Source organism: Callorhinus ursinus, unplaced genomic scaffold (genome assembly GCF_003265705.2).
Source record: "Callorhinus ursinus isolate GAN/ISIS: 27379988/994484 unplaced genomic scaffold, GSC_fseal_2.0 scaffold4, whole genome shotgun sequence".
Lineage (NCBI taxonomy): Eukaryota > Metazoa > Chordata > Mammalia > Carnivora > Otariidae > Callorhinus > Callorhinus ursinus.
The window spans coordinates 64,513,000-64,540,661 of record NW_027397066.1 but is presented as its reverse complement, the minus strand read 5'-3'; the positions used below and the strand labels follow the sequence as shown (position 1 = coordinate 64,540,661).

Here is a 27,662-nt window from a genome sequence, read left to right as displayed (position 1 = left end):
GAACCGGTGCGGAGCCCTGTCCGTTAATCCCGCCCCTGTGTTTGTGTCTGAGTTTCAAGTTTCCCTCTAACTCCTGGGAGCGCGGTCTCAAATGACCCGCTGCAAATTCAGGTCTGGCACCAGTCAGCTGACTCAAACCTTGGTGAAATATGGAGCCACGTGAGAGATGCAAATTACAATCCAAAATTAAAAATTATGTGACTGCCAAGATGTGTAGACAAAATATTATAGATCGTTGCTATTAATCTCGTTCCAAAACAGTGTTATGCAGGGCAAAAATATCGAGGTATATATATATATAGGTGCCTGAAGGTCTGTTTTTGCAAGAAGTGTATCTCAAAACAGAAGTCTTTGGAAACGGTCTTGTGTCCAAAAACAACAAAATATTTAATGATTTGTTAAAGTATTTTAAAAATTATATCTTAAAGGCAAATTATTGCTAATGCTTGGATATGAGGAAGAATTTATGAATTTACCAAATTAAAGGAATTCAATGAAAATATCTTTGAAGACCTCTTTTAGCCCCAAGTGCTTGTTTTTTAAACTTTTTTAAACTTTGTTTCAATAAGCACACAATGAAAGACCTTGCTTTTGTTTAATCTGCCTTTCTTAAAGGGCAAAATATCTGTGGAAAATTAGAAAGTAAAGATTCTTACTAAAGACATTTCCTTTAGAACAAGTTTTGCATTTTTAAAACGGATTTAAAGTAATCCAACGTGAAAGCTGGCAAAACTTTTTAGAATTCATATTTAGATTTTAATATTTTACAGATCATATTTGCAAATTAACATATAGTACAATACTGAGCCTGTGGTAGTTGCTCTTTAAGGACTTCTTGAATTGATTTTGAAGATTTTCAGATGTGCTAAAAAAAAATTAATGAAAATATCTGGTAAGATACTTGGCGGTCAGTTAGCTTCCCCAATTTAAAAAGGTCATCTCAAAAATTAGGGTGTCACAGATGTGCAAATTTTAAGTGATATAGATACAATAATCTCTAAGATATCACTGACTTATTTTTTAATTAATGAAAATATCCTGAAATATTTTAAAAGGCATTTTGGACTTTTTTAATGCAATTTAATCATTGAATTCAGAAGAACAGAAAGGATAGAGAAACCCTGAACACTCAAAATACAACAACAAGAAAAGAGGGAGGCCAGCTGGCTCAGCCAGTAGAGCATGCAACTCTTGATCTCAGGGTAGTGAGTTGAAGCCCCATGTTGGGTGGAGCCTATTAAAAAAATATGACAAAACAATATTTATTGAACCCTCCCTGCATGCCAAGCACTGTCATAAGTGCCACAGATTGGTTACATCCTTAACTAGTATTGGTGCTACAATTAACAACCACCAACAACTTGACATCATCTCATATCTAAAAAGATAATGAAAATTCAAATAGCCCAAGAATGAGAAGAAATCCATGTGACTTAAGATGTTCTTAAGATGAACATAATTCTCAATATTCTTTGTTGTCTATAGAGAATAGAGAAGTGACTTCTTGAAGTCAGTCCTGAAAGAAGCATTATTCTGTGTGAACTGAGCACACAGTTCTAAGCAAAGGCTTAGAAAAGTCTCAGCCACTTACTATAAACAGAAAATACAAGTATTTGCTTTAGTGTAATAATATTTATTAAGACTGCCATGTGCCAGCTCTGTTCTAAATACTTCCTATGCATTATCTTGTTTAATCCATGACAACAAATCCACTAGGAAAGTAGCATTAGCATTATTCTCAATATAGAGACAGAGTGAATCTAAATGGATTGGTGGAAATCTTAAAGATAAAAATAGCAACACAACTTATTACTCCTGATTGCCCACAAAGGAAAGCCGAGGTGAATAGAGATTTGAAGAGCCACATGGAATTAATTATGAAAGTTGGGGGGGTTTTTTTGTTTATTAGAAAAAAATATCAAATTATGAAAGGAAGCATGGACTTAGCATAAATAACAGGAGAAAAGGGATGGTATATTCCAAGATGTGGAGGCAAGAAACATTAGGTTCTGTGTAGGGGAAATGCACATTGTTTTGATGTTATGAGGGAGCAGGTAAGAAGAGTAGAGAAAAAGAAGCTTCCTAAAGGAGGAAACTTGGTAGGAAGGCTTTGAATGCTAGATTGAAGAGTTTGCAAAAAGTAGTCATCATGTCCTTGAATAACGTAGGATACAATAAAGATAGCTTTGAGTGATGATCACGCACTATTCAAAAAGTAGTGTCTTACTGTCAAAGCCTCCAGGGTGCTTCTATTTATATTTATATTTGCTTTGAGGTCCTCCTCCATCAAGATTACATCACTGTCAAGAAACAGTAAAGCATCTAGAAAATCTTGGGTTCATTAAACTATAGCACTTTGATTATAAGGACCTATATTTTAGTAAAATGCAAGGTCATTGCTTATGTATCATACTGTTATCCATTGTGATGGCACATTTTCAGTGGAAACCTCATTAAATTTACTATTTGGTAAGCAACTTGATGAAGTAATCTCTAAAGCATCTAAATTTAAACAATTATGTAAATATTTTCAGTCAATGAGTCTGGCTGTATCTTCTAACTCAAAAAGGGTGATTTTCAACAAATCGGTTTCTCTATGAATATTTAAAGAGAAAAAGAAAAGTTACAAGTTTAGACTTGTTTCTCACAGAAGGGCTTGAATTATTATTGTAAGCCTAATTCAATTGTGTTTTGTTTAACTTTCAATTTAAGTTCAAAACCATTTTTTGACTCGTGCCTAAGAAAAAGATGGCGACAGAGAAATTAATGAGCTTCAGCAAGTCCCTATTTTCCAATTGCAAAGTCTTTGTTATGATTTGGAAATACTTTATTTTGGATAACATGCATTCCTACTTAAAGTCTAGGATTTTTGAAGATTGAAACTTGGAATTTAGCACCAAATCCTAGAAATTCGATTCCCTGCAAAAGGACCAGCAAGGATTATGTATATTCACAGCAAAATTCCGAAATGTAAAAGAGAATGAACATGAGCTGTACAAGAATAACAGAATATATGCCATATTTAGCTTAGTTCTGAGTAAAAAACAAAAATAAAACAAAAAGCAAAAAAAAAAAAAAAACCAAGGTAAAAACCAAGGTCATAGGAATGTAGGCAAAATCTAAGTATAAGTATCTCTTGAAAATAAACAGGCTTTGGTACTGTACTTACCTGGTGGAAGTACATAAAAGAATTTCAAATTAAACCCTACACTTTTCTTTTTTTTTTTTAATTTTTATTTATTTGACAGAGAGAGTGAGAGCAGGAACACAAGCAGGGGGAGAGGGAGAAGCAGACTCCCCACTAAAGGCAGTTGCTTAACGACTGAGCCACCCAGGCGACCCAAACCTTACACTTTTCAGTTTGCCAGATGTTCACCAGTATACTATGATGTCTGGGAAAGTGAATAGGAAACATACTTTTGGTATGTTGACAGGTTCAGATGGGGAATGCCTTGCTTATTATGCTAATGAGATGCTAAACACTCTGAGTAAGAACTTGTGGCTCTATTAAAATGGACTTAACACATTACCATATCATAAGAAAGAAAAACATATGCTTGCTCTAATAAGATAAGAGATTTGTGTCTGATGTTGCCCAAGTGCTTATTAAGTTTCTGTGGATTGCAGATGAGGACTATTGCTTAATCATCAGCCAAGGAGAGCTCTTTTGTGCTTTGTAATAATGATGACATTGAATTTATTTAAGATATTTCTTGTGATGAGATCACTGGACTTCCACACTGTCTCAGTTATTCTAAAGTGCTAGAGTTCTGGTTCCACAGCTTCTATCCAGAGACACAGTGTGTTCATGTGCCATAACTCCCGAGTTTTATCCTCTCTTGACTATATCTAATCGTGCATAAGAGGAAGGATCCAGAAGACAGGAAGACAAGTATAAGAGTAAACTCCCAGGTGTGGGGCTGATGGGTGTTGACAGCTGATAAAAGTTGAAAAGTACTACTATGCTATGGGATAGATGATAGCTATCATAGCTACAACCATCTCTTTGGAACAGAAGGAAACTTGGACTCTCAATGGCTCTGTAAGGTTTTTCTAACAGTTTCACTGAAAATTCCCTCAACTTGCTTGTCTACATGGAAATCAGGCCCTAACCTAAAACACCACTTCTCTTGAGTGGCCAAACACTCTTAGAAAACATCACATGGAAAGAGATGGCCACCACTATGGATGCAAAGCTGCCAATTTCAAGTGGGTACTCAGCTCTGCCCCCACAGTCTTACTGTGTTTTTTCCTTCGATTCACTCTGATTTTCTTCAATGAATTTTCCTATTTTCTCTTCTCCCTTTAATCCTATATCCTCTTGTCTATAAAGCAGATAATCCTAACTTCTCCACAAATGAAGTAAAACTCATCAGTTGAGATATTCTTCAGTCAAATATACAAGCTTACTCACACATCAGTGCTTTACTTCTTCCGTTTGTTTCAAAGGAAGAGATTTACCTCCTCTTAGACCTCCGTTCTACACTGGTTCTCTCCTTTTGCCTTCCCAGGATTTCTTATTTTGATTATACCCTCTATCATGAATGTATCTTCTCCTTTCTTTCTCTTCTTTCAAAATCTCTCCAACCGCCCCCACCTCTGTCCCATTTTAAAACCAGCAAAAAAAAAAAAAAAAGACAATAACAACAACAACAAGCAAATGAACTTAAAACCAAACCTCTCAATTCCACAGCCTACTTCAGCAGTAGGCCCTGCCACCTTTTATAACAAAGCTTCATAAAAGAGTTAGGTATAATCACTCTCTCCTGTTCTTTTAATCCACTTTCTACCCAACACATTTCATTGAGTTTTACGCACTGTCCCACTGAAACTTTCTACCAAAGTCAGTTATGACCTCCTTGCCATTAAGGCTCAATAGACATTTTTTTTCTGTCTTCCTACTACTTGACTCTCAGGGGCTTTAGGTCCTGTGACCACTCCCTTTCCTTCAAAACTCTCTCCCTTAGTTTCCCTCGCATTACTTAGCCCTGAGATTAGCTGGTTGGTTTTCCATTGGCTTTTTTGTTTGTTCATTTTTTAATCTTTTTTATTAGCTACTCTTCCCCTGAACTAGTTTTTGAAATTGGGAGAGTCTCAGTGTTCTCTCCTTGAGGCCTTTTTCTGCCTCTTTACTCTCTCAGTTGGAGACCATATCCACACCCATAACTTTATGTATGTCCTACATGCATATGTTTCCCAAATCTGTATGACTAGCCAGGTTACCCTCCTAAGCTCCAGACTGAACATCCAACTTCCTACCAGATACCACTGGATGTATAAAGTGTATAAAATTGGCTTGTTTCTCTTCCCCTGCCTCCTAATCTTGCTCCAACCCAGGGTTCCCTCTCTCAACATACGGCCTCCTCGCCTTTTGGTGGTTCATGGCAGAAGGCTAGAAGACAGTTGGGAATCCTTGCCTCTCCTTCACCCCTGAAATAGCCTATTATTTCAGTCTCCCAAGTGCATCTCCTGTAGGCTTCAATTTCTCTCCAGTCTCATTCCCACTGCTTCCTAGCCTAAGCCAGAGACTGATACCTACCCTCCAGAAATAGCCTCTTTTCTGGTATCTTTATCCCCCACTGGTTCCATTCTACTCTTTCCAGTGTAATCATAGTAATGGTTTAAAAACACTGATCCGATTTCATCACATTCCTCTGACAACCTCAACTGACTTCCTATTGTCCTTAGAATAATTTTTTTTATAACATGGCTTACAAGGCCTTCCACGTTCTGACTCTCCTCTGACACCCTCCATCTTGCACATGACATGTTCCAACCACACTGTATTATTTTCAGTTTTTAAAGAAGCCATCATTTCTTTTGCAACTGCATCTTTAAACATTCTGTTACCTCTACCTGGAACACTCTTTCAAAGTACACGTTCTTTTTTAACTACGAGTTCCATTGTATAGATAGAAGTCTAGAAATCTAGTAGTTCATTTTCTCTTACATATTTCCAGAGCGGTTTCTACTCCCCTCATTGTTATGAACATCTCACATGTAATAAAGTATTTGCAAAATGCCTCCTGTACGTTTTACTCATTCATTTTTGGAAACTACTAGGTAAAAGGCACTATACTCAGTGTGAGGAATATAAACAACCTAAACTTTAGCACCCAAGTTTGGGAAAGGTGCTTTACAATACAAATATAATAACATAAGACAAAATGATATTTCTGAAGCACTATGCAAATCCACAGCAGCTAAAAATCACTTTTACCTGGGAGAGCCAACAAAAAATTAAAGTATAACACAGACTTTGTAGTAAATTTGAACTATTGAGACAGGGATACGGGGCTCTAAATAAACGTCCATGTGTATGAGTCACATGTGCTAAAGTTTCAAGGTGAGAAAACACAGGTTTGTCCAAGTAAATTTGGTTACAGTGCAGGATATGTGTAAGAGTGGAGAAAATAGTATGCTAACTCAAAAGCTGACCATGGGGTGATTTGTCAATTTAATAAACGTCAACCATATTCTCCATGTAAAGGAGAGTCGAAAGAAATGTTTGGAAAGAAGTGATAATCAGAACTGTACTTTAGAAAGATTATCCTAAGAGCAGCAAATGATTGGAGGGGTGGCAGAAAGACCTCTTAGATCTAGAAGAGAAAAAGGAATGGGAGTCTGAATTGGAGAGTATGTGTAGGGAAGACAGATTCAAGAAACCTGGGGGGAAGGAATTCTACAGAGAAGCAACTGAATTCAAGTTTAATACACACTTTTTACACCTGAGTAAGATTCAGAAAATTTTCACTTAAGATCAAACTTTCTACCTGCTCAAAATAAGAACCACATCAATATAGTTGGTTTTTAATGAAAACTTGCTGGTACTTAATAAATTCAAATAATGAGGCACTGATGTGAAGATAAATAAATTCAGATGAATTTTCAGAAGAAAATATAAAGTGACATCTTTAAAACCCCAGATACAAGGTGGAAACAGGCTGTTTCTCTGAGGAGTATATTTAGCCCCTCTAAAATACACAATGACCTCTATAGAATTCCTAAGAGGAGAGGCTTGATCTATTTTAAACCACCATCTTCTTTCTAGCCTTTGAGGACAATGTCAGAGCTCATTAGATATTCAAGTATTTTTGCAGCCATGGTAAAAACACAACCCCAGTTACAACTAAGCCAATACAGAAAGGGGAGCAGGGGGAAAGGGAAGATCACTAGACTTCACTAGCCTCTCTAGAAGAAGCATTAAAGGAAGGAATGCCAATTCCATTAAGAGCTAATTAACTCATTGTACTTGGCTCTGCTTCTCCAGGATATCAAACATTCTCTGACTACAGATAAATTAAGCACAATAATCACAATAAAAGACATTTTGATCCATCTCTCCCATTAGCTCTTACTTAGCAAAGCAAAGGTAAAACTGATCGACCCAGCAATAATTTAACATAACCCAGTCAGGCTCTGTACTAGGTAGGCCCTGAAAGTACAACAAGAAATAAAGCCTGGTCCTTTTCATCTTCAAGGATATTAAAATTTATGGATGGGACAAGAGACCCAGAGGGCCTGGACTGGTAGTTGGTTGAGTGAAAGAAACAAAGATGAACTAAGCAGATTTGGGGAAACAACTTTGTAAATAAGTGAGGGAAATAAAATTTTATAGAACTCATAAAAATGTTTAAAGTACACAATGTAAAATTATGGGTGGAAAAAAAATGATTCCATGTGTGAAGAACAGACTTAACAGAAAGAATGCAAGCACATTGTATTTTTTTAATAATTTTTTATTGTTATGTTGATCACCATACATCATTAGTTTTTGATGTAGTGTTGTTCCATGATTCATTGTTGCAAGCACATTGTATTTTAAGAAATCAGAACGTAATTTTGTCTTCTCTAAAAGAATGGGGTAAGGTTGGATGATCTCTGTGATCACATCTAGCTTCAAAATTCTGTGATACTCTATTGTACTTTCATTAAGAGTTTGGGTCTAACCTGAAGGAAGTCTCAGAAGAAAAGGGAAACAGTAGAGCTGTTACCCTCTAACGCACTGTGCTGGAAGAAAACACATATTGTTCTAAATGATTTGATGACCACAAATATCAACATGCTTGGCAAGACTACCATATTGTCACAGTGTGTCTGATCTCTTATTCAAAAAAAAGTCTGTTTCACATCTTTTTTTCCTGTTCAAAATTGTCACCTTCCCTCCCTCTCTTTCCACCCCATCGACCACCACTCCCCACCTACCCACGCAGGACATCCATCTCTACATAGCAGTTTCACTTTTAAATATAAAGACAGGTACAAGGGATATTATTTTTAGGAAAATTCAGACATCACTGAAGCTCACCCTAGCTAAATAATCTGAACACTAAATCTATTGCTATCTTAGAAACTATTTTTGAAGAAAAATTAAAAGCTTTTATAAATGGGCACTACTGCCATTTGCCAAAAAAGATGTTAACATTAGGAACACAAAAATATTGATTTCAATAACCAAGAGTGAATATTTCTGGTGTTTCAGCAGTACTTTAAATACACACTTACTTTAATGGACGTAACACAAATGTATACCTGTGTGACCATATTAAAGCATCCCCAGGCATTGTCTTTCCTACCAGGACCTCATTAACATTTGTTAATTATCAGATTTTTTTTAACCTTTCTCCTAAAATGTCCCCTTTTCCATGTTCATTCAGAATATCTACTATCCTATGAATATTCAAATATACAATTACTAACCCACATCTTTATTTTTCAAAATTGTTGCTGTCCTCAGAATTTCGAATTTCTTTGAGAATTGTTTTCTCCCAGGGCACATCAGTGTTAATGTCTCTAATTTGTGTTCTAGAACATTAAGACAGAGGAGGTGATGGGAGCAATACAACTGGAATGGCTTTGAGTGAGTCTGTGATAAAATTAAAGTTTGAGTAATGACCAAAACTTGAAAACGTGGCTCTGTATGCATGTTTATCCACAACAGAATGCATTAATCCTAACTTAGGCTTCTGTTTCTGATACCATGCATAATGAACCATGCTTCTTAATTTTTCCCCTTTCCATTTGCTATTTAGTTTATGAATCAATTATCGGATTTTGAGGGTTTTTATAAAGGACTGATAATAAAAATTGATTGCAAAGTACTCTGAGAGCCTCTCCTGCTAACTACTCTGGAGAGAAAAACAGGTTTTTTTCTTTCTGTTCCTTCATAACTTTTCCCAGTAGATTATTTATTCCAGAAAGAGTGACATGTAGCATACAGTAAATTCCTAAATTTTCTTAAAATGGAGTTTAAGAATATTGTCCTTTACTCCAATTAAAAATCTAGTATTTGCCTGAAGCGTTACTACACTGGCAGCTATCAAAAACAGTAAGACTGGGGTGCCTGGGTGGCTCAGTTGTTAAGCATCTGCCTTCAGCTCAGGTCATGATCCCAGGGTGGTGGCATCGAGCCCCGCATCGAGCCCCGCATTGAACCCCGCATCGAGCGCAGCATCTAGCCCCGCATCAGGCTCCCTGCTCAGTGGGAAGCCTGCATCTCCCTCTCCCAGTCCCCCTGCTTGTGTTCCCTCTCTCGCTGTCTCTCTCTCTCTCTCTCTCTGTCAAAAAAAAAAACCAATGTTGGCAATCATTTTGATTAAACTAAATCACTCCAAGTTTCCAAATAATTACTAATACACAGGGGGCAATCTAATTTTTAATTTAAAAGAGACTAAAAATAACCTAAGTATTTCAAAATAAAATTTAAACTCCTACTGATTTCTGGAAGTTTGGCCTGTGTAATTATTCAAGAGCGAAGTATTATCATAAAAATAATACTTGCACACTTTCTATTATGGGCCTATATAATTTATCGACCATTATAGCATGTGTGATCACATAACTGATTTGTTCCTCCACGTGTTAATCAACCTTAATTAATAGCTTTCTTAGGCTAATGCAATTTTTATTTAGGTCTTTGAATACTAACAGAAAAAAGTAGTTAAGCCTTTTGTTAGGTCAAGAAAAACTAAGGCAATTTTCCTGAGAAGCCGACATATAATAATATAGCACTGATTTAGATTTTAGAAAATCAAGGTCTAGTTATGTGTCTTTAATTGGGAACCATTATCAAAGCCTGTAACTCCTCTGTATCTTACATTGTCTATTGAGAGACGCTGGTAATAAATTACAGCTTCCTTCAAGTCATAGTTAAACAGCGAAGTTAATTGAGAGAAATGAGCTACATAAAACAGACACCATGTTTTCTACTTTTCATTTTAAGTCCACGAGCTCCTAAATCCATGAGGTCTGTACCCACCACATCAGAGGACAGCTGTTTCCAGTCATTGTTCAGGTTCTTGGTCCCGAACCAACTGCCCTGATTCATACACCGTGTTCCAACCAGTTTCTAACCTTTCTATTACTGATGACGTTTGTCATTCTTCAATTTATAATCTAACTTTTCCTTTCTGCCAGATATCTTGCCCTCGTTTTCCAGTATGATCTTGACCATTGTTTCTGGCCCGGATTTTTCTTCTATGTTGCTTCCTTTCCCTGAGTAATGCATTTAGCCCAACCTCCTGTGGGTGGCGCTCCTGCCCGAGTCTCCCCAGCCTGAAAGCAGGCTCCAAGGGCTGCCTCTTTGTTTGCCAGCAGTGCCCTGAAGGAACAGCTTTCCCCGCTGGCAAAGGCCATAATATGGTGTGGTGGGAAGGGCGTTAGGCTTGCCAGACAAAAACTCCCCCCACAGCCTACCTGAGATTCCAGCCAAGGATCATTAGTGTGGCTCCTTAAAATAACTTTGTTTTTAGAATCGGTATCCTCCTAGCCCCCACGCCTACCTTTTCCTATTGAAATTATTGTTTTCCTACACGATTATTGAGAACTCAAGGTTTCTAAAGATTTCAACAACTATGTTATAGCAGAGCAGACGGTGCTTGATAAACAAGATTTTTGTTTCTTGTAATCTGTCTCCCTTTTATTCTGTTTTAGTACAGAGAAAGAAAGAAGGATCTAAGAAAGTTTTCCTCTCACCAACAAGGGATTGTACACACACCAGAGAAGAAGGGCCCAGGACTGATGGTAACAGAAGTGATGGAAACTAACCAGAACGAGCAAACTCCAAAGGGACACAGGCAACAGTATCAAGACTGATCCTCACCAGGTGATTTGAATTCCTAAAACCTAGGATGTACTGTTTTTGTTTCACTGTGGAGCAGAAGTAAGTGTTAACAAGATTAAGCCTTCTTTTTTTTTTTTTTGCCTGCAAAAAAGAGCACATTAATTGGTAAATGGATCATCAAAGATACATTTAATTAATTAAACAAGCTACCTACAGCAGCACAGCACTTTCTAGAACCAAAGGGGACCTAGCCATGTGATTTGGGGTAGGGAGGGATGAGGTGCTCAGGAAAGGGCCCAGTCCAGGTAGGCAGCCCATGGCAGTGGAAGGACTAAGAACAGCCAGTAATAAACATGGGGATATGTTGGGAAGAAATCACTAGTGAGACCAAGAGATGAATAAAGAAGGGACAGAGGAGATCTTAACCAACTTGACCATTTTGGCAGGGTTTACAGTTAATTTGTTCTGCAAATGTGTGTTCCTTGTCGAATAGAGGAAGCAACCATGGAAATGTACACAGAGGAGAATGTCTTATAAAGAATACTTAATATCTACTCCCAGGCCCGCAGCCTCAAAATCTGCATGGCCTGGAGTCCACTCTCCCTTCTCCTCCCATTCCTGATGCACACGCTGTGGACGCCCCAGCCTGAAGGTTTAATCTGACCAACCTCACCACCCCATACACCTGCAGTGTGAAGGCCCTGTTAATGGGAAATTCTGGAATCCCAGATAGCTAAAAGGAAGGGATCCAGTTCTGGGTGGACAGGTTCTTTTGGCCACTTAACTCCTCAAATTGGGAGGGGCAAGAAAAGGCAGGTACCCTTAAGAGTAAGGAGCTCTGGCCTCCTCTCCACCCCCACCCCCCACCCCCGGCCAGTGACATTACAGTAGTGCTATGTACACATGGGCACAATATTCATTTAGAATGACTTTCAGTTTGGTTCAAGACATGTATGAGACTTTACTGACAGCACTTAGAAAAATAGGGACCATCTCAATGAACGAGAAAGCATTGTATTAAGTGTATAAATATCGGTAAAAATTGTGATTTTTGGGGGGAAGAAAAAGGTCAAATGTGTTAACGTCTGCTCTCTGGATCATAGAATAATCAAATTTATAGCTTAAAGATCATGTTTCATTCTACAGATGAAAAAAGTGAAATCGAATGAGTTTCGGCACCTAGACAGTCTCTTGCACGTAGTATCAGTTTATAAATATTTACAGAAGGATGGAACTATTACCTCAAACCAGAGAAAGAGAGCCAGAAGACTTTTGATTCCCACTCAGTTGTTTGGCCCTCCTCATCCCCATGCTTCCCTGGCAGTACTCAACAGCGCGTTGAGACATAATCATAGTCCTATAGGTCTGAAAGCAAGTATGTGAAAGGAGGGGGAAAAACGAAAAGACTCCCCTCTCAATCACAGAAATGTGTCTTCGTGCACTTCTAGTTAAGGGAACTCTAATGCCAATTCTTTGTTAGGGGTATAACAAAATGACCCTGGAAAAATGAAGCCATTCTAACCGTCTGCGTAAAAGGGATTAGAAAAAGTATTTTAGCTTCTTTAGCCCAGATACACAAAAAAGATACTGAAGTATATCCAAGCGCACCTAAAGCCCCTTTCTTCTAGAGAATTACTAGACAAAAATCTGGCCTACTACCGCTTCCTAGGTATCTCAGCAAATGGCCTGCACTGATTTTATTTTACAGTATCAGTATTTTATCTAAACACAGTAGTTACTTGAGACAGAGGACTGGATTCAGTAAGTCTTTTATTAACAGTCCATTGTTTTTAAAAATAATACAACTACAGATCTGCTAAAAGCATGGAGTCATTCTCTACCAAACCAGTGTTCCAAATGTAATTCCATCTGCTTGATACTTTGACATTTTAGGTCTGGAAAAGCACAGGGTGAAAGATGGCGAAGAGCAGGGAGATTTTAGTTCAGAAGTGCAACAGCTCACTTAGAAGAGAGCTTTAGGAAAGCAGAACACAAAACCACTGTGACTAATACATTTTTTCAGATTTATTAAGTAGAAAGGCTCAGAGGCAAAAGAGAGACAAGAGGCAAACACAATTGGCTTTTACACCAGCTCTTCGGGATTCTGGTGTGATGCCCTAAGATTATTTTCATAGCTGGGCAAGAATGATAGGTTGTAAATGTATAACTCGCTGGCAAGACAATACTTTTTGAAAACTTTCTGAAAATAGTATTTTCTACTGAGATATCAACAAAAAAATGGGTATGACAGTTAAAGCAACTGTTTCTCTAGATAGGGTGCACCTGTTTAAGAAAGAAAAATGTCTAAAGAATTTGTTCTCCAGTTTCACATCCCTTGACCTTTGCAACCATTAACTTCACAATGCTAATAAGGGACAAACCATAGTTTAAATGAATCTGTACTTTGAAAGTATATTGGATGTTTCTTCATCCAGACCAAATAAAGTTCTCTTCAAAAAACAGTCAAAAATATTTCCTTATTTTGCACAGATATAACTGGAAAATCCAAATTGAAAGGGCTAGATACTTAATATTAAAAGTGTGTGATTGTTGCTTCAGAAATAATACTTTTGGTACCAGCTTTATTGAAGTATAATTCACATACCATACCATTCACAAATTTAGAGTATATAACTCAGTGGTTTTGAGTATATTGAGAGTTGTGCAACCAATCAACACAATCCATTTTAGAGCATTGTACCACTCACCAAAGAAACCATGTAACCTTTAGTTATCACCCCACCCACCCAGACTCCTACCCCAGTCATAGGCAACTGATAATTTACTTTCTGTCTCTGTAGATTTGCCTATTCTGAACATTTTATATGAATGGAATCATAATATGTGGTATTTTGTGACTGACATTTTGCTTAGCATAATATTTTTATGGTCCATTTATGTTATAGCATGTATCAGTACTTCACATTTCTAGCTTAATAACATTCCACTCTATGGATCACACTGCACTTTGTTTTTCCGTTCATTAGTTGATGGACATTTGGGTTGTTTTCACCCTTTGGCTATTATGAATAATGTTTCTATGAAAATTGGTGCACCTATCTTTGCATGTATATGTTTTCATTGCTCTTGAATGTATAAAAGGGTAACTCCATGTTTAACTTTTTGAAGAACTGCCATATTGCTTCCCAAAATGGCTGCACCATTTGACATTCCCATCAGCTATGTAATGAGAATTCTGACTTCTTTATATCCTTACCAAGACTTGTTATTATGTGACTTTTTGATTAGAGCCACTCTAGAGAATGTAAAGTGGTACCTCAGTGAGGTTTTGATTTGCGTTTCTGCAAATCAAATTATACTGAACAGATTTTCATGCACCTACTGGCTCTTTGTATGACTTCTGTGAGAAATGTACATTAATATCCTTTGCCCATTTATTAAATGATTGTCTTTTTAGTACTGAATTGTAGGAGTCCCTTCTATAGTCTAAATACCATCCACTTATCAGATATACTATTTGCAAACAATTTCTCATTAATGAGTTGTCTTTTCACTCTTTTGATAATGTCCTCTGAAGTACAAAAAATTTTAATTTTGGTAAAGTTTATTTTTTTGTTGTTGTTGCTTACATTTTTGTAGTGTATCTAAGAAACCATTGCCAAATCCATGGTCATGAAGATTTATCTCTATGCTTTCTTCTAAGAGTTTTATAGTTTTAGCTTTTATACTTAGGTCTTTAATATATTTCAAATTAATTTTCACATGCAGTATTGAAGTAGTAGCCCAACTTCATTCCTTTCAAGGTGGAAATAGAGTTGTTCTTGTGCCATTTAGCCAAAAGACTCTTTTTTCCATATTGAGTCGTCTTGGACACTCATTGAAAAGCAATTGACCGGGCGCCTGGGTGGCTCAGTTGGTTAAGCGACTGCCTTCGGCTCGGGTCATGACCCTGCTCGGCGGGGAGTCTGCTTCTCCCTCTGACCCTCTTCCCTCTCATGTGCTTTCTATCTCTCATTCTCGCCCTCTCAAATAAATAATCTTAAAAAAAAAAAAAAGAAAGAAAAGCAATTGACCATAGATATGTGGGTTGATTTCTAGACTTTCAATTCTATTCTATGGATATATATGTCTATCTTTATGCCAATACTAAGTTGTCTTGATTACTGTTGTTTTGTAGTAAGTTTTAAAACTGGGAAATGTAAGTCCTCCAACTTTTTCTTTTTCAAACTTGCTTTGGCTATTTTCGATACTTGGTGTTTCTATATGCATTTTAGAATCAGCATGTCAGTTTGTACAAAGAAGCCAGCTGGATTCTGATAGGGATTGTGTTGAATTTATAGATCAGTTTGGAGAGAATTGCCAATTAGTAACATTAATTTTTCCAATTCATGAACATAAAATATCTTTCTGTTTACTTAGATCATTAGTTTCTTTTTAAAATATTTTGCAGTTTTCAGAGTATTAGTTTTGCACATATTTTGTTAAATTTATTCCTAAGCATTTTATTCTTTTTGATGCTATTTTGAATGATATTGGGTTTTTAAAGAATTTTTTAAAAATATTTTATTTACCCATTTGGAGAGGTGGGGGAAGGGGCAGAGTAAGAGGGAGAGAGACAATTCCAAGCAGACTTCACGCTGAGCAGGGAGCCCATTGTGGGGCTCAGTCCCACAACCCTGAGATCATGACCTGAGCCGAAATCCAGAGTTGGATGCCCAACCAACTGAGCCACCCAGGCACCCCAAAATTGTTTTCTTGATTTTATTTTTGAATTGGTCATTGCAAAGGTATAGTAGAATATAAGCTCTCATACCCACAATATATTGATTTTTATATCTTAACCTTGTTGCCACAACCTGGCTGAATTTGTTCAGTAGTGCTAATAGTTCCTTAGTGGATTCCTTTGCCTTTTTTTTTCCATATACAAAATCATGTCATCTCAAATAGAAATCGTCTTACTTCTTAGGAATGATTTTTAAATAATAATTTACAATATTTTAGCATTAAATGAGACGGCCGACTGTATTATGTCCAGGGATAAGGACTTAGACAATTATCTGGATTTTTCATTTTTGTCAAAATCCACTTTTCACTAATGCATGATTATCTTTAATAAAACATTCCTTTTCTCCTCTTTTTGTTTTCTGTTCTTCAATATAAATTGCTTGGACAATTGTTTCTTCTGACCTCTTTACTTCTTCACAGTAAAACTGCTTTTCTGCAAAAATAGAAATGTAATACTTATTTTGAAAGGATTATATGACTTAATCACAGGGTCAGTAGTCTTTGATTCAATAAAATAAGACAAATTTCTTTTTTTTTAAAGATTTTATTTATTTATTCATGAGAGACAGAGAGAGAGAGGCAGAGGGAGAAGCAGGCTCCCAAGGAGCAGGGAACCTGATGTGGGACTCGATCCCAGGACCCTGGGATCGTGACCTGAGTCGAAGGCAGACGCTTAACCATCTGAGCCACCCAGGCGCCCAAGACAAATTTCTTTATAAAATGATTTTACACAGAGATCAAAAGTACAGAAGACCGATGTCATATCACTGTGTAGCAACTGTGTACTAATATAAATAAGGCAATAGAACATCTGTCCACAAAAGACCAATTAAATTTTTAATGTATGTATCCCCCCATATTTCAAAATGTAAATGCCTGCCACTATGGCTACTTTTCCCTTCTACATGGGAAACTGCTCCCACGATCACTTTGCAATGCATTGAGTAAAAAAAAAGGAACAAAAAACCAAAAACCACAGCATCTGGCACAAGACTGATAGCAAAGCAATAACAATTAGTGAAGAATGATATAAGGGATCCTGAGGTCACTGAGGCTTTCAACATGTCTCTCCGTCTCTGTACAAAATCCAGCTCTGATTCACATATGGCTGTCTTCACTAGGATCACGTTTCTGAGGCACTCATTAAAGGAACTCAGCTGAGGGTTTAGAGTGTGTTACCACAGAAGGGACTGAGTTCAGGGCAACCCACTGACCCCAGAAGGTAGCCTCTAGAACCAAGGAATATTGCAGGGAGTGCGACCATGACGTTTCCCTAAGAAAATATTATCTCTTCTAAGGAGTTTTATCTGGAAGTTAGGAGAGAGACAGACAGAGAGAGAAGCCGCGCTTAGGGCAAGGTTAAAATCCCTCATCGGAAAGAAACTGATGAATCTGTGACATGTCAGCACTGTGCAGAGATCGCTTGTAATATGTGCTTGTATAAAGAAATATATGTAATTGCAGGGAAAATTTAAGTAATTAGTCTTCTCGTCTGGCTGGCTGTATTTCATATTTTTGACAATTACCCACTCACACATTTTTTTAAAATTTTTTATTGTTATGTTAATCACCATACATTACATCATTAGTTTTTGATGTAGTGTTCCATGATTCATTGTTTGTGCATAACACCCAGTGCTCCACGCAGAATGTGCCCTCTTTAATACCCATCACCAGGCTAACCCATCCCCCCACCCCCCACTCACACATTTTTTAAGACCAAGGTTTAACTGTTATAAAAACAGTTATTGAATGTATATTAAAATTTGGCAGAACTGATAGCCTATGTTATCATTAATTCATAATAAAGCAAACCACAAGAATGCTTACTTACAAGTGACATATCCGAACATGCCCCCATAAACTGTATTGAAATGCTGTTGATTTTAATCTCCATGACACACTGGAGCATCCTTATTAGTAAAGAGGTAGGAAAATCAATCTAGAATTGACTCCAGAGCTTTAGCGATTATCCAGAATGATCTGAATTTTAATCTTGATCGGACTTTTAATCTTAGATCTACTCTTTTGTGACTATGTCATATGGAGTAAATCACAAAGTGTCTCTTAAGCCTCTTTTTTTTAATTTGTAAGCTAAAAACAATAAAAAGTACTTAGTTTATGAAGTATTTTAAAGGATGAGATGAGAAAATGAACATAGAAAAAATTAGCACAATGCTTCGCACATGGTTCTCAAATAGACTTTGAATCTTTTGGGCGGTGGGGCAGTCGGGGGGCAGAGAGAGAATCCCAAGCAGACTCCATGCCCAGCACAGAGCCCTACAAGTGGCTCTATCTCACAACCCTGAGATCAAGACCCTAACTGAAATCAAAAGTTGGATGTCCAACCTACTCAACCCCAGGTGCCACGACTTTGAATCTTATTCCTGCTCTTAGCATATCTGAAAATCTTAATAATTTATATGTCTTATACTCACATTTAATTATAATTAAGAGCTAATAAGAAAATACTACAGTTTCCTCATTTATAACATATGCATTGATACTGTCTACTAGTAACATTAATGAAACACTTTAAATTTAAAAGATAAATATATAATATAGATGTTTTATATATACAATGTATGCTATATAGAGAGCATATATAAAGCACATATATATTTCATATATACTATATATTTTTATATATAATATAGCATATGTATTTGATGCATATACATTTTATGCATATATACATACATAAAATTTCCAGCTTTTATACATTAGCTTTTAGTTTATTATCTCCTTTCCTTCCAGGAGGGCCATACTATCCGGATGGAGGACTAGCAGGTAACAAGCCACAGCCTATATTGAACCATATGCCCACATTAATTCAAAAGCTGCTATTATATCTAGGGTGTATATGTCTTTTTCCTGAGGCACTAGGCACACACTAGATGAGCTATGACAAGCCCGATTTTTCTATGTATAACGTAGAGCTCTTAGCATAATACCGAGGAGGTCATAAGAACTCAAAAATGTTCAGTGAACAAAAATTACATCCCAGATCTGATGAAAGAGAGGGGAAGATGATAAGGTAAATTAAAAACCTGACTAATACGAGGAAAATGTCCCACTGGAATATGCTGTAAATCAATATAAAATATTTTACTTTATTTTAGTACATATTATTGATAATTATATTGGTAAAATAGTAATTTTATGCAATTTATAAAGAACTAAAGTTAGGGGTGTGGACTCAAATAAGTTTTTATTAATAGGGTTGATTTCAGAAGGTATGGAGACTTTGAGGGGTGTTCAAGTATTTCTCATCCATATACCTATACTTCTATATACCTATTAATCCATCCGTCTTTTTTTTTAGCTTGGAATTTCTCCCACTTGAAATTTGTTTATATCCGGAAATGATGGAAGAAAAGAAAACAAGAGGAATGATTGAGTGTCAGTGGGCATAAAATGGAATTTGAGAAGTCTCTTAGGTATCTAATTCCCCAAGTCTCATAGGAACCACACAAATTATATCATAAAGGAACTCTACCTGTCAAACTCTTGATATGTATTCGAAATACTTTGCAACTCATAGTTGGAGAACTTATCTTGATATATACCCTTTGCATCTCTCTCTTGCTGAATTAAAGCAATCACCTTATAAGTACTCAATAAGATTTGTAGGGGTTTTCATTTGTCTGTTTTCAAAAAAAAGGACTGTAACTTCCTTTGCTTGTGGATAAACCCAGTACCCTAATTCATCTACTTAGGATCTTTTTTGTTACTAGTTTTCTGTTACAGATTGTCTCCTACATAGGTGGTCTTCCTTTATCAACATGAAATATCACTAGATTTACATAAAATAGATTATATATAACATACAATACATTATATATAATAGATTATATAAAACTTATATATAATATATACATATTATATAATATATATATAACATACATTATAAATATACATGAAATGGAGATTGAAAAGGAGATAAAATGTAGTTTACAATGTGTTAAATAATATTTATCAATACTTCAAATAATTTTGCTCTCACTGTTATTAATATTTTAATTGAGAGCAATAGGATTTTTTTTAACTTGGTTTAACACTTTGTGGTACAGCAATTCAAGGCTATGGCTTTAAATTCAGTGTGTTTCAATATATGATTTTAAATAGCTGTTATAACTGAAAAATAGTCTTCACAAGCCACATAGACCCAAATGAGAGAGGTGCAGTGTAGGCTCTGCTTACTGAATCACACTATCATTTTTCAATCCCATCTGTCAATTATATAAGATTTTTTTTTGAAATCCAGTATTATATCTCTATGTTCCCTGAGAACAATCGGTTATTCTTTCGTGCTAGTTAGAAAGTGCTATGCATCTTTAACTAGAGGAGGTCTTGTTTCCTCCAGTCCAGTACTTCCTACTTCACCGTCTAGTCCTGGCCCACCTGACTACCTCCAAGACCATGTATCAGTGAAAGAGAAGGAAGTGGTTTTTCTTTTGAGGTTGCAAAGGTGTGTGTGTCGGCGTGGGGGGGGGTATGTATCTGTGTGCACATGCGCATATGAGTTGTATTGATAGACACATATGTATCAAGGTTTGTTAAAAGCATATGAATGAAAACTGGCATTATTGGTTGACCTGTGTCTCAACAAAAATGAAAGTTTACATGAAACTCTCAAATGAGCTTTCTGATTTAATAATTCTTGGAGAACCTGAGTAAGAGGGAAAGAGGGAAGGTAGGGAAGAGAGAGACGGGAAAAGGGCAAGATCTTTTATCTACAGCAGAAGGAATATTTACAACACTAAAATGTAAAAAGGATAGAGTACAGAAGCAATAAAGGTAGAAGCCATATCTACCTCCTTCCTAAGTACTCCATTTAGAATCTGATCCTTGTATGGTTTCCAAACCCAGCAGTTGAAACCAACCATGATGAATGGACCGTAATAATTGTGTGATACGCTTCATATGGTACCGCTCAGAATTGCATATGATCTGGAGCATCATTTATGGGAGGAAAGGAATGTTTTTCAGCCAAGCCCTTCTCAGCTTATACTTTGGCTCCTAAAAAAGAATCATGAAATCCAATGTAAGCACATCTAACAGTAGTCTAAAAAAAAAAAAAAAAAAAGGCAGCCAGAGAAGCTGCTAACTTTCTATGACCAATTCCATTTCTTTCATCAAAACTTGATTTTACAGGTAACTTAACAGATTGCACCTGGTGTCATTTGTGATTTTTCAGTTGAAAGAGGTAAAGGGGCCATTCCCAGTTCATAGTGTGAATGCAATTCTGGCAATTTCTGCATTTCCCTTAGAGCATCCATCTTATTTATTGAAAAGGGAAAGGTTAACTTTAATAAATGAAAAAGTCAAAGGAAAAAGACGCAAGGATTGAGATCTGTGGTCCATTGGATTATGTAGTCTCTTAATACCGTATAAATGTACAAATGTCCATTTTTCATTTAACAAAAGGAACTATGAGTAAAGCTTTTATTTTAGAGCTGGAAGGAAGCTTAGCAGCAAGGCAGGTGCTCCAATGTGGATTTTCTCACTAGGACACCAAAATTTTGCCCATGGGCTTCACCACCTTCCCCTCACACAGAGGATAGTTACAAAGGGGCAGTGGGCTCGGCTGAAGGGTGTGCACCACTACTTGTGTGTGACCCAGCAGACTGTAAAGGCTGCCAAAGTTCACACTAGGAACAATGGCAGTGGCTGTGTGACGTACAGGGTCTCCTAACTGTGACAGGTCTGATGACTCAGCTACAGGGTAGCTGTTGTCATCCAGTCCTTAATTACATTGCGCTTTAAGAAAATATCACTAACTTTCTCTTGTGGTATTTTCAGTTTTGCAGTGTTCCAAACTTGAGTCTCTACAACAGTAGTTCTGAACCCAGGCCACAACATTAGAGTCATCTAAGGAACTGTTAAACATCAGCAACCCTGGGCCCCACCTCAGGACAATGAAAGAAGAATGGCCAGAAGGTAGCACAGAGTGGGGAGGTTTTGTGTGTTGTTTTAAGGGCTTGGGGTTTTTGTTGTTGATTCTGTGGCATAAACCTCCTCGGAATGGCATTTTTTTTTTTTTAAAGATTTTTTTATTTGACAGAGAGAGGGAACACAAGCAGGGGGAGTAGGAGAGGAAGAAGCAGGCTTCCCTGTGGAGCAGGGAGCCCAATGCGGGGCTCGATCCCAGGACCCCGGGATCATGACCCGAGCTGAAGGCAGACGCTTAACAACTGAGCCACCCAGATGCCCCCTCAGAATGGCATTTTTTAAGTGTCCCCAGTGATCGCAATGTGCAGCCAGGGTTGAGAATCACCTGGACTTCTGCCCTCCTGTTGCTTTTCATCGTCCTTAGGAATGACTACAGTGGCCGTGTGACAGACCCGTCACAGCTAAAAATCTCAGGCCAATGTACTGTCCACACTTTTTGTTCCTTTCTTGAAAAAACTTGCTCTAGGCCAGGGTTGTCAACCTTTCCGGTTCATCGGAATCCCCTGGAGCGCTTGCTAATCACATATTTCCAGAGGTTTCTGATTCAGGAGTTCTGGGGTGAGACCAGAGAATATGCATTCTGTCAAGCTCTCAGGTGGTGCTGGTGCTGCTGGTCCAAGGATCACACTTTGAGAACCACTCCTCTGAGCAGTTGGTAAAAACCCACCAGGTTCCACCCTCCATACCGATCTTTCCCCACCAAAGGCAAGATTCTCTGACAACTAGCTCTCTCAAGTCCACACCTGCTTCCCCTCTGATGGGTGCCTAACCTAACCTCTAGCAAATGTATTTGCCTCTCACTAGCTACAGTAAGCTTCTAGCAGCTTTTACCAGCTGGACTCTGCCATTTGCTTTCGGTTCTTAAAGAGCAGCTCTCTCTTCCTCGAAGCATTTCCAAAACATTTGAACTGAGTCATTTTCTAAAGAAATGATATTTTCCCATAAATGATGCACAACTGTGGTTACACTACAATGTCTTTTGTGCATGCCACGCAGACATGAGAGGGCACAAGTATCTTACATTTGCTTTTTCACACAGTACAAATAAAGGGGGTAACCCCCCACTCCCAGGACTTTTTTCCCTCTGAATGCATTAATTCAAGGAACCTACTGCTGGTAAATAGAAACTGATGCCCAAAGCCTGGGGAACACCAGGATAAACTTAAGTCAGGAAAATGGAAGATCATTTACAAGTCATAATAAAAAAGAAGGCATTTACAGAATGTCTACTATGGGCCTGAGCATTACGCATTTTTAATTCACAAGACAGCAGTTAAGTAGGCCAAGAGATTCTTACGCAGACTAACATTTTGAGAACCACTGACTTAAGGAAATAAATGTTTGAATGTTGGCATTTGGGAAGAAAAAAAGCACTCTGGGGTCTTAACAGGTCTGAGGGAGGTCTCCCCTGGAAGAGAAACACCTGATGAGGGAAAGGAGGTAGCTGGGAACTTGGGGCAAATAACCCTGGGGGGCGGGAGCAATGTACAGAGGAGAGATGGAGCAGTCACCTGCCTCAGGCAAGCCCTCTTGTGGGTTGTTCAGACAGAATATGCTAGGGGACCCCTTCTGGAGCAGGAGAAGAGGGATGTTTTAGACATAGCCTTAGTGGTGACTTCCAGGAGCCCTTCGTACCCCTGGGATTCCACCGCTCTGAGTGTAGCCAGGACTGCCTCGCAAATGTCCAACAGATAAATGAATTTATAGATGGAGTTCAGAATAAATCAGGCGTGTGGGAGAGGTGGGTGTGACAAAGCAGGGGAGGGAGGGAGGGTGCTGCCTGAGTCAGACAGATTCAGACTTAATTCTGATAGTCACTTCCTAGCTGGTGATCTCAGGCAAATTACTTAATCTAACTCAGGTTTTGTCCTTATCTATAAAAGGGGATAATCATACCTACCTCAGAGAACTGTTGTGAGGATTAAAAGAGATAATGACCTGCTTGGCGCCCAGTAGGAGCTCAATTGTCCAAAGGCGGCTGGCAGACCCAGCTCTCCCTCCGGCATAAGGGAAGCGCCCTACCTTTTTTTCTTAAGTAGAAGCTTTTCTCCATGGGTTTTTGCTTTTCATTATCTGCTTTGTCTTGTGTGAATAGAAATGACCAGCGTCCTCCCCTGAGAGTAGGTGGGAACTGGTTACATTTCAGCTTGTTCTCTCATCCCGCTCCCCAACCTTCCCAGTCTCTCCCCTCCAGCCCGTGTGTGGGTGGGGGTGGCGGTGGGGTGCTGCCACAGGCGTGTTTATATACTCCAACACTCGGCCAGCAACGCTTGCACATCAGTCTTAATTACTCATTTACCTAGCATAACTCAGCAAATCTGTGTTTTCAGTAGAACTATCCTCTTTAGAACTTAATTTCTCTATTTCCCATTGGGCCTCCAAAAGGCGAAATGGACGATTCAGGAGAGAGGAGTTTAGGTCTCATTTTTTTTTCCTTCCCCTGTTTTAGATTTGTGAATTTTAAAAGTAAATACTTATAACGCAGGGATGAGTATAGCAAGAACTCAGCCAGCTACTGCATTAGGTTTTGGTTTAAAGCCACTCTAAATGATTTATTGTTTTTAAATTATTTATGTGGCATTATTCCTTGTAAAATGCAAAAGTGCTGTCAGGAAGAGCACAGCAGCAAGGTTATGAATGGTACTACAAGTAAATCAAGGTAATTAGAGGCTTCAAGTGGCAAATACTGACAAGTCCTCCACCAGCCACCGCTTCACTGATGATAAAATTTGCATGATTTCCTGACATTATACTCACCACATATTTTCACTGCACGCTCACTGTAATTACTTAGGGCATGATCTCACACTCATGGCAAGCAGAACTCTCACTGAACCCAGCTGTGACTATTATAGATGCTCCGAAATGAAGCGGATGGAATTAAGGGAAGAGTTCCCTACATAGCTTTAGGGATCTGTGATGTATCAACTGAATTTTGACAGCTACGAAAAAGGAAAATATTCTCAACTACTCCTAAGTTACAATCAGATCAAATTAGAGTGAGACTAAACTAGCTCAAAGGCAGGATTTTGGTTTTTGTGACTACTGATTTCTACAATTGGTTTTCTGTTTCTTTGATGTAATAAAAAAAAAAAGTCAAAGGTTATTTTAATCCCCGATATGACAGGACACCTAGGCCTAACTCTAGGTGTAATGATGGAAAGAAAACTTCTGTGTTATTCATCAAGGGTCAGAAAGGGATTCGATACACTGAAGATACCACGGGGGCCTCTAAAAGTATACAGTAATTAAAGCAGGTCAATTCAATATCTGGAATCCATATCCAACTTCTCATTTTGTCAAGTTATTCCTCAGTGCTTGGTGCATCTCTCATATATGCCAGCTCACGAATTCATATACTCTCCCTGCATCGGCTCAGAGAAGCAAATTTACATCTGACCATTCCCTCTTTTCTAAATCCTATAGGACCCCCATAGCTGTCTCAATAGAGAAGGAAAAATTTAGGTTTTGAACTATGTCATGCATAACAGAGTTTCAAGGATGAATATGCTGTATAAACGAAAGCTTGGAATATGGGAAAGAAACAAACCCGATTTGGCTCTCAGCTTTGCCTTGTGATCCGAGGAGATTGATATTATCCCTCAGCGTCAGTTTCATCCACTTGCAAAGGGGGACATTCCTCATTCACATGAAGCGGTTGTGGGGCCTACAGAGATAAGGTGAAATCACTGGGCCTATGAGAAGTAATGGTCAATTATGAAAGAAGAGATAAAATTAATTATCCAGGAGCGTCCTAACCTATTTCATAGATTTTTTTTTTTAATAAGTCCACATAGAATAGAAAGCGCTACTATGGAAAGTTAGTGTCTGAGTTAAAAGAAAACTAGGAAATAGCAAGAAAAGGAACTCTATTTTCTCAGTTTTAGTAACACTGTCTCAGACCGGGAAAGGAGAATTTTAGGAATGAACCATGGTCTCTCCACACCATGGAAAGCAGCTAAGTGGTATAACAGTAAGAGCAGCCTTAGTTCAGACAATCAGATCTTAGACTTTGGAAGTTATTGCTCCAAATCATACTACGAAACCCAAAGTTATCTACCGGTAAATCCTTAAAAAGTCGTGAAATTCGTGAAGGATTCCTGCATCTTCGCCTGGCTCAGGTCAAAGTTACAACCGTAGTTACTGATCTCACCTCCTGTAGGACAGTTACAATGCAGGTATCTCCTTTCTTTGCATAAATATGTTAGGGAGGGGGTCACTTTTGTAATGGTAAGCTATATGAACTTGTAGTAACATATATGCAATCTTTAAGAAAAGTAGAATAAAAGTCCATTGTAAATAGTTTGTGTTAATTACCCTAAAAGATTACATCAAACTCTGCGGTAGGTTTACTCATCTTTAATTATATCCATTTTTAGACCAGTAGTAACTTACGAGATTTCTGGAATGTGTTTAGTAATCCACTGAGGAGACTGACTCAGAGTCACAGAAGAAAGATACTCAGTATGTCCAATTGCCGTGACTGTTGACTTGTATCATTTGTTACCCACACTTGAACATGAATAGGGAATGCATCAGAACATAGTTCAATTAGCACAATAGCAAGCATGAAGCTATTATGGAGATGTGACATATTTCATGTTGAATCACATGAGTGGTCATAACTTCTGCTAAAAATATGCGTGTCATTTTTCTTAAAGTGCCCTTTCCTTTGCCCCCTACTGTCTTTTGAAGACAAAACAGACCATCTTTTGTAGAATTCAGCAGTTTGCTCATTTGGTTGTTGTTGTTGATAACAATAGTGTTCTCATTTCTTCAACTCAAGATATGTGGACAATTAATTCTATCAGCTCTCCCAGAGGCAAGATCCCGAGCTTTCTGAATGAGTACCTCACTATTGAGTGTGTGGCTTATCACTGCAATATTTAAGCACATCTTAAGGTCAGTTCCTGTGAGGGCTATTACCATGGTTTTCCACTTCAGCAAGATTTTGAACAAATGACATAAATTCTAATTTACAATGTAGCAGCTGGTCAATCCACAGGTTTACAACTAGTAAGTTTTACGTACTTTGTAAAAGCTTAGATTTGGATGGTGCCTTAGAAGCAATTTAATCCAACTTGTCATATCTTAGTGTATACATTTGTATGTATACATTTATTTGCTTTTTTTGTCATGTTCGTGTTTATAGCTGTTAGATTTTTTTTCTCCCTTTCTTTTCAGAAATTGGGCCCTCAGTGGATTGTGTGATAGAGGGTTGTCTTCTCTACTCAGTAAACGCAAAGAATTCACTCTCAGAAGGAGTAAAAAAGAGTCTTGAAAGAGAAGTGAGTTTATCTATCAGTAGATTAATGGGAGCTACACTAGGATGTGTGATCTATTTTGAGGGAGTCAAGTTGGGAAAACAAGATTTAAATCTAGTAGGAGTTTAAAGGTTTTGCTTATCTCTACATTGGCATAATCTCATCAGCTCCTTCAACTCCAGAATGGAATAATGTTAAAAGAACCCTTGACAGCTGACCTGGAGCAGCAAAGTAATGTTCGTTAATTTTTGTATTCACTAAATTAACTGTACTGATTAAGCCAGCCATGTCTTACTGGCATCCTCTCTTCCCCTCAGTAGTCTGTAACTGTTAGATTGTTAATTCCTGGGTACACCATGTTCAAAAGTTTCAAGGACGATGTGTTCTTATTCCTCTTTACCCAGTAGGGTAGCTTGCAGAAGTCTCCAGAGTTTTGGTGGAAGAACAGAGTTCTCCATGATACCATATACGGTCTGAGCAGAGGACACCTCCAAATGCAGCCCATTTGGAAAGCGGGCTGAAGGGGAAGCAGCAGAAAACCCAGCTATGATGGTTAATTTTATCTGTAAAATTGACTGCTAAGGGATGCCCAGATAACTGATAAAACATTATTTCTGAGTGTGTCTGTGAGAGTG

The 27,662-nt window shown here is 37.8% G+C and overlaps 1 long non-coding RNA gene across 5 annotated transcripts; it reads left to right on the top strand.

The window, feature by feature from the left end:
• Positions 1-3: 3 nt before the first annotated feature.
• LOC112835754 (uncharacterized) lies at positions 4-27,662 on the top strand. Of its 5 annotated transcripts, none has more exons than XR_012377955.1 (7): positions 4-111; positions 10,933-11,104; positions 18,566-18,598; positions 19,134-19,248; positions 21,614-21,751; positions 26,948-27,051; positions 27,435-27,662. It is a non-coding gene; the product is annotated as an uncharacterized lncRNA (long non-coding RNA). The 5 variants fall into 5 exon arrangements; XR_003211317.2 differs by having other exon boundaries at positions 27,432-27,662; XR_012377956.1 differs by lacking the exon at positions 21,614-21,751 and having other exon boundaries at positions 27,432-27,660.